The 8,687-nt window shown below is 42.5% G+C and overlaps 1 non-coding gene and 1 pseudogene across 1 annotated transcript; one reads left to right on the plus strand and one right to left on the minus strand.

The window, feature by feature from the left end:
• LOC101770715 overlaps positions 1-2,763 on the minus strand; it is a 2,842-nt pseudogene extending 79 nt beyond the window's left edge.
• Positions 2,764-8,616: 5,853 nt separating this feature from the next.
• TRNAC-GCA lies at positions 8,617-8,687 on the plus strand. The gene has a single exon. It is a non-coding gene; the product is annotated as a tRNA-Cys (tRNA).

An 8,687-nucleotide genomic window follows, 5' to 3' on the forward strand; every position in this document is an offset into this window, starting at 1 on the left:
CCCCTAGCGCAGGCAGTAGTTTGATAACGAGTTCCCTCCTAGATTTCGTAGAATTCCTGCCATAGAAACCATGCTTGGGACGTAATCTGGATTGATCGAAAGGGCGAATGAAAACGCCATCAAGGCTTCTTGGTGCAAGGATTGACCCTCCAACTGAAGACCCGCAAAGGTGCTGAATGCATTAGCAGTTTGAAACATCGAACCATCGAACGAACTTTAATAGTAAAAAACTAACAGAAGCAGCAACCTCTTGGATATTCATTTAGATATCAATCCAGAAGCACCGGTATAGTAGTACTGTATTATTAAGTTTCAGGGACAACCCCATTTTCTTGATGTCCAGAGGACATGAAAACTGAAGCAAATGCAGCCAAAGCCAATCACAACACTTGGCAAAAAATTACAATAATTTATTTTGAGTTCCTTATTTGTTTGGTAAAAAGAAAGCATAACTGAATATATTAGCAGAATCAGGTCAGGTAGTTGCGAATATTTACCTCTTACGTGCCAATACTTGGGATAAAAGAAATCGATGGATCTGGCTTTGTCAAGGCAGATGTTTGAGTCATGCCATGCCTCAAGCTTTGTGTATATTGACGCCAAATCTAACCATGCGTCCATCTCTAACTTCTGTAGGGATTTAACCTGTCAAGACCAAGTAGATAATGAGCGAAGAAGAACAATGATATTTTAATGGGAGTCTAATAAAGAAGAGAAGGGGTTGTACCTCACTACAAGTGGTTGATTTCCAGACTTCCTTCTTTGCTTGCGACCAAAGCTAAACCCGAAAAGATTCCACTGCAGGCTTGAATTGTCCACGGGAAGCCTGAATTTGTGCTTTCAGCCTCAAAATATCCAACTGATCATCTTTCTCAGCTTCATCTATGGCAATATCCGCTACTGCTTCGGCTTCTTGTAAATTCTGCTGTGCAGATAATACAAGAATTAATAACTTCCAGGCACTAACTGAACCACCCATCACCATTTCAAGACATTCTGTTGCATTTTCAACAGCTGCATTGAGTTTGCGCTGCATCGCATTTTCCCAAGCAAGGCTATACATTATTTCAGGATTCTACTTTGCCATTGCAGCAGCATCCTGCAGCAGCCTCAGTGCATCATCTTGTAATCTCGATTTATCCAAGTGTGAAGTGGACGACCTAGAAAAAGGTCCATAACACACACCAAGAAAGTGGTTTACAATGCTGATGAAATGCATATCGTGACTTCTGAAAGACTTCATGGCTTTATTTGCAAATTTGATCCCTTCGGAAGCATGCTTTGGATTCTAACAGCATAGTTTTGCTCCTAAAAGAAGAGATGGAATATGAGGTTTTCCCTTTCTCTCTAATACACAAAAACCATTCCTTATGATGTTTAATGCACTATCATCCATACCAGCTGCACTGTTGCAAAGTGCAAGGATAGACCATCTCTCCGATCTGGTATAGGTTCCTGGCAACAACATTTCTAGATGGCTGGCCAAAACTTCATGATGCCCGGATAACGAGAGTGCATACATCAAATGGTTCACAAGGTCAGGATCCCATTTTATTTCTTGGAGGGATAGCTTTCTTGTTAGTACGAGTAATAAAAAAATTGCTTCCTCTATGTTGTTCCCAGGGGTTAACAGGTTCCCTTTCTGACCAAATTCTTCAGGAAACTTCACTTCAACACCACAATACAGCAGAGTCACTGCCAAGTCTTTTTGTAAGTTGGCGGACCTTTCAGAATCCAAATTCCATGGCTTTGCAAGAGCTCTCCGATATGCAATGATGGCTTCTTCGAAACAACAGCTTCTCATCCACAGTTTGGGAAGATATTCTAGAGCTGAATGGAATATGTCCATTAGCTTACCCGTCAGGAACACCATATGGCCATGCAGACTCAACTATGTCTATGATGGTTTTGCATTCTTCCGCAGCATCAGCCATGTCAAGATAGCATGAAGTGAAACTCTGACGGATGCAACAAAGCTCTTTCAGATGCAAAAGTTATCAATATGAAGCATAACAGCCTTTTACTCCGTTTTGTCAAAAACATATTTTTCACTAAAACAAAATAGCTAGGACCGCATATATAGGACAATAGGAGATTTGCAACGCTTCTGGAACTACTATACCCATTTCAGATGGCAATGCTAAAGTACAATACAAGAAAGCACATTGAAAAGAAAAATCTAGTTAATACCTGTTACTCTACCAAGGCCTTCCAATGACTTTGCTTTAAGCAATATGGCCTCTAGAAGCAAGCTTACAGAATGCATTGACATATGCATTAGCATTCCGTTCACTTGTGAGGTTTTCCTTCTTGAAGAACGTGGAGGCACTCTAGACTTGATACTTTCAGCAATAGCACTGGTCATTCGTGGCCTCAAACTTCTTATATCAATTCCCTGAAGAACCAGCAATGCTGCATCAAAATTTCCTCTCTGATGTTTCCAGTCTACCTAACAATGCCCGGGCCTCCTGTTACACAGAAAAATAAATCTATCAATTAGCAAATATAAGAAACACAAGATAGCCAAATTTCCTCGAAGATTGAAGGGGTGCAGCAAACCTCATAATTTAATGAAAGGGTTTCTCTGAGGTCTGATTCTACTTCATTTACTTGGCTATCATCAGGCGTTGTTTCTCGACTTGCTATCTTTGAAGAAGAGCCATTTGCTGAGAAATCACGTGTCGCAAGAGATTCTGGCGATCGAGGAATATCTTCGAACCTGGATTGGTCCCCACTGCAAGTGCATAACATGATCGCAGACATTGTCTGCTTGCAGATAACTTCACTAAATTTATATAAATAGCTCTGTCTCTGTTAGGATCTTCCTTTGGGACCAATGGTATTGGACATACAATCAGGTACACTGCAGGACATCGCAACAATAAAAATAGGAACTCTGAGTGCACATTTCAGAAAACAAAATCAAGAGTAAACACATACAAGGTCTATATAAACAGACAGCACAATCAAAAAATTCTATGAGCACAGGCAGATTTAGCAGTTCCCTTTTCCCAATGGTTCAAATTAAATAAATATAAACAAATACAGCTCCACTGTTTAATGCTTAGCAACCTGTTGAAGCTAACAGCTAGGCAGGCGGACCATCCAGGTCAAAAGAACTACTAGGCAGGCCATCCAGGTAGGCGGGTAATTCTCTCCGTATGGCTGGAAATGCATGCTCTCACTTCGAGTTTCAATTCAATCTTATCGCAAACGCACTACTATGCTATATCTAGGAAAAGCGGCAATACAAAGCCAAGATCTTACTTACTAATAAGTTAATTAAGGCTAATCCGTCCGCACAACTGGTAAAGCTTTCCCTGTCTCTTCGGGAATACAAGACAAATCAAAGAAAAAGTAAATGCAAGACAACCAGAAAGGAATTCCTATGTATGAGTTAGTTCGATTCAATACTCGGACTGGTATATATAAGTGCTCATCACTACTCGACTCAATCTACTATAGGTAGGTAGAGAGTAATTCTCCGAAAGAACTACTAGTCAAATATGTAGGTAGGGCTTGGGCAAGTAAGTAAAGTAGGCATGAGTTATCTTTTCCTACGGCCTACCGAGTCAATCTATTCGGACAAGTAAATAAGTCTGGGCATTCCTTCACTTCAGGTAATTCGATAAGTAACTACGTTCATTCAATGCTAGGGCTCTCCACTTTTTGTGAAATTACAAAGGGGAAAAATGCTCTCTATCTATTCCAATATAGACTTGTTTGTGGACCTACCTTCTTTTAGTTAGCAAGTTCGTAAGGCAATACAAATCCAAAAAGCTAGGAATTGAACCAACCCACTTGAAATTCTCGTAAAGAGAGAGTGAGTGTTGTTTTCTAAAACTGGATATTTTATAGCCATTTTCAGTGCATCTAGATCAGAAGCCTGCGTGCGGGCTCTTTCTTAATTTCATGTCCGTCCCTCACTCGGGCTACTCAAAACTCTGATTCAGGAAAGAAATGCTAAACAAAGAAATGAGCAGTCCCCATAATTTCAAGTAATGAACTGTCATATCCAATCCGTAATTAACTGGACCAGCAAATGCGCCTGTTCTGGCAAATGCGCCTGCCTGCTCTGTTAGTTAGGTAAGTAGCAAATGCGCCGCCTGTTAGGTAAGTAAGATTTCGCCAACAATGCTTTAGCCAACAATGGTAAATCCTGGTACGAGTTCTTATCTTTACTCGGTGAGGTCAATCCCTACACTTATTACCCATATAGAAAGAAACTTAGCGTAGCGATTCCGTATCTAGTTTGTGTCTTATTATTCAACTATTTGGTGTGGTGGAGAAGAAAAACGAAACCGCGCGATTGAATCCACATCTGAGCGTCTTTTTTTTCGGTATGCCTCTCCGCGAGCAAGGAGCGCCGCGAGGAGAGCGAGAGAACGAAGTGAGAGCCTTTGGTAATGAAAGAATTCGTTTACTTATCTATCTGCTTTCTTCTAAGCATTCTATTGTCTATGAGTGTAGTTGCAGTAATATATTCCAAGGCTTCCACCCGCCCGGATGGGTTCGCCCCTACCACAATTCGAAAGTATGTTCTCGTTCATTTTGTTTCTGAGAGCCGCATAGCCGTTGGTCCGCTAGAATTGCAAAAGCGGATCCAGACATGTTTTCCCGTTAAAATCCTCCTGATAAAGGAGACTCAACCGTCTCCTTCTTATTACGAGATAACTATGGGGATTTCTTCTTTGAATGCTTCCAAACATACATCCCAGAAGGTTCTCCGGAGCCCGGAATTCCCCAATGTATGCATTTCCTTCAAAAAAGGATGGAAGTCCGTTCTGCTACACTTTGTTCATGTGAACCAGGAGCAGGTTACTATTTTTGGAGCAACCTCTCTAGCAGAAACTAACAATCTTATTCAGAAGGAAAAGACCCGGCATAAACTATCAATAAAAGGTAGGGGTGCGCAATTAGGAAAAAACCAAAATAGAAAGGGTTGGGCCATCTCTGCGAGGTATTTTTCCTTACGTAATACTCTAATTGCTTGCCTTATTTTCAACGTGATTTCATGGCTTTTTCGGTGGGAATTTCCCTATTAAATACTAAAGGAGCGAGCTCTAGTTAGATACTTCTTTCTTTTTTTCCCGAGCTGATTGCAGTCTGTAAACCAACCGTCAATCTCCCACTTCACTTGTTGTGAAATAGATCAAGCCAAAACGAAGCATTGGCCCCGACCCCATTCTCGCTTAGATAAACTCCCTCTCCCTGCTGACTTGTTCTGAGATCTGGCAATGGGCCTAGAGCAGGTGGTGGTGAGTATGACTAATCGAGCTCCTCAATTGCCGAATTCTTGATTCGGTGGGAACCTTACCGCTGCGCGCCTTAACCATCGATTACAGATTCAAGTTAGCCCAGTGTGGTTCCTTGGAAAAGTAGTTCAAATCGAACTCAAAAGCAAAACTAGGCAATCCAACTTCCATTGATGCAGCTTCCCTGTAACTAGCTAGCATAGTATCGATTTCTTCCTCTTCTTCTTCTAGTCCGAGAAAGCCTGTCTTCCCCGAGAAGACAGTCTTCTTCCTCTCCTTTCCGCGAGGGTATGGATTCCTGTGGTCTATGACGGGCTGTCCCTATTGTAGGTATTCCCACGCTGTCCATTATGTGCGTGCTTGAAAGAGATACTCCAATTCTAATAATGGTGCTCACACTACGGTATGGCCAACAGGTCGGGATGGCAGGAGAAGAAGCTGGCACACCAACCTATTCGGATAAGTGTAGAGAAGAAAGGAAGGGGAAATCTTTCAAAAGAACTTTTCCATAGATAGGCGTACTATGGATGAATTCCCACCTCCTTGGAGGAGTGAATGCAAGGACCACTAAAAAACAGATACTTTACCGAAAAGCCTTTGCTTCTTCTTTCGATTGGATAGAAGCTCATACTCGACTTCAACAACTGGCTTGGCCAAATCCCCAGCTCCTGTCCTTGAACTAGGTCCGGAAATAGAGCTTGGGGAGAAGTCTTGTAACTTACTTCCCACAAATCTTCCTTGTAGGCTGGCTAGCTGTGATAACTTTCACGAGTCGAAAACAGATAAATCAACCTTGCGCTTCCCCTGTCAGTGACACCGGGGCGAGGTACGAAAAAGCTAAAACTCCCTTGTCTTCAACTATGAACTTACATCTATCGATAACACGGGCTTCTTAGGTCAATCACATCCCCAGGAACTTCTAACTGGCCTAGCAAGGACGGGCATCTTTCATCAATTGATTCGATTTAACGAGAGGCTCGGAGATGGTATACGTAGAATAGGGGAAAGTCAAGACAAACTTCGGTCAATTTACGTTTTCAAAACTACAGCTATCTTGCCCAGAGTCCCAGAGCTTAACAGAAGAGAAGAGAAGAGAAGAGAAGAGAAGAGAAGAGAAGAGCCCACCGCTTTATAAGTGCTTTCCTCTCTCTTTCTTTGCTTTCCTCTCTCTTTCTTTCGAACCATAAACTCCGAAGCGGTTTCACTTTACCATACTGGAGAAGGGCTTCACTAGAGTACAGAACTAGCTTCCTCTGTACATATCGTTTTCGGGTAATAATATCGTTTTCGGGTAATAATACTATCATTGAGAAAGAATAGATAACGACTATATGGGTGTGGGCTCATACTCTCATTTTATCCTTGCTCGCTGTTCCCGACAGGAATACGTCACTTAAAATAAGCTATTGACGTCTTAGTTCCGACCTTGTCTCCTTTCTTTCTTTTGTTCACCGGTGCAAGGCAAGGGCGGAGCTCTCTTATGTTCATCTTCCACGCCTGCCCGCATCCCAAGCACTAAATGAGTGAAATCCAATCCCGGAAAAAGGCTCTCTTGCATCTTTTGCTTCCCCACCCGGCCTCTATTCTAGATTCACCGTCTTCGGATGCATCAGTTTATTATGCTTATGCCTAATCTTAATACTGGCTAGTTACTTCAATTACCTTACCCCACTGCCCCCTGCGCCCACTTCCTCGGACGAGTTATATTCCTTTTTTGCTATTACCCCCGGTCTCTGCTTCTTCTATATCTGATGATACCTTAGCCGAGGACTAAAACGACTACGAGGAAGAAAACGAATGAAGGACGATTTCCTTTAGCCGGTGGTGGCTACCTCGACTCCTATAACAAAGAAGAACAGTGTCCCGTACAGCCAATCTAGACTAGACGAAGAAGTTTCGATTGCCTGGCCAATCAGAGTTCATCAGGGGAGTACTATCTTCCCTTCCGGTGCCATCTTCCTAAACCTATCTTCCTGAGCGGGATTTCTCCTACCCTTCATTGCATTGACTGAACTCGCTTACGCTCTTCCCACTGTTCGCTTACGATCTGATCCTTCTTTCCTTCCACGGATGCGACTAAAAAGAGAGTAGCTTCTCCTGCTCGCCTTGTTGAAACTAGTCATTCTGTTTCTGCTGTGGCTGGTTTATCGGCTGCTCCAACTGTCCAATCTGTCCCAACAGAGTTAGGCATTCCTTCTGAGCTAGCTAGGGAGTCAATAGCAAGACCGGGTACAACAAGCCTATTAGAGAATGAAGTAGCTCGAGTTCGGGGTTATCTCTCCTAAATAGAGGTTCACTTCGACTTTACTACTTTCCAGCCAACGCACTCTACTCAAATTGAAGGAAATTGTTTGGCCCCTATTCTATTTATTTATTAAGGGAGGGTACTCATAACGTTGAATCACTGTTTTTCATTCCTAATGTTCATCTCAAGCTGGCTTCGACATCTGGTTATCGTGTTTCTTTCTCCTCCTTTTCGATCGCTTGCTCTCGTGCTTGCAACCGATGATTCACTTGTTTAACCTGACCTTGAGGAATCACTTCGCTCAGATGAAAGGCAAACGAGCTTTTCGGAAGGGCTTGTCTTGTCCTCCCGTTGGTTGCATCGCTCGTGCTCCCTATCGAGGGATCACTCGCTCTTCTCCCTCTGGTCGGTGCTCAAGGAAAAGCAAATTCTAAACGATCTAAATGATCTCTCTCTACGAAGTTTTATTTCACTTAGGATGTGGCAACCATGCTCAAGTTCAGGTCTTGATTCAATGGTCCAATGCAGCACCAGAGGATGCAACTTGGGAAGATGCTTCTTATATTCATAAACAGTTTCCCGCCTTTCTAGCTCAACCCTTTCTCCTAACTCCATTCATTCCTTATTTTAGAAGAACAAAGATGAGTTCAAAAGACAAAGATGAGAGCACTGGTGATTCAGTAAGTTGACTACTTTGTTCGCACTTTCTATTTGCGTAAGAAAAGTATGCTCCTTTCCCTCCTCCAACTGCCAGAGTTCACTAGCGCGAAAGAAAAATAGATGGATTGAGCGACGGGACATTAACCAACCTGGATTTAGCCCTCCTCTCTACTATCTACTGGCTAGACCTCATACTACTGGCTAGACCTCATATTAGACCTAATCCTGCACCTCCACCACCACAACCAAGACCCAATTCAATATCTTAATAGGAAGAATGTCTTGATCCGGAAATTCTCGTACCAAAAGGAAAGAGTAGAGAAACCATACTCTGGCGCATAGTTAGTGGTAGAATGCTTATTGAAAAAAATAGAGGGTTTAGTAATCTCCTGCTACGATAAAGAATTAGTATAGTAAATGGATGAATAAGATTTCTCTCGATTTAGAATCGGATTTGGCGGCATGGCCAAGCGGTAAGGCAGGGGACTGCAAATCCTTTATCCCCAGTTCAAATCTGGGTGTCGCCT

This window comes from Setaria italica, unplaced genomic scaffold, assembly GCF_000263155.2.
Source record: "Setaria italica strain Yugu1 unplaced genomic scaffold, Setaria_italica_v2.0 scaffold_12, whole genome shotgun sequence".
NCBI lineage: Eukaryota > Viridiplantae > Streptophyta > Magnoliopsida > Poales > Poaceae > Setaria > Setaria italica.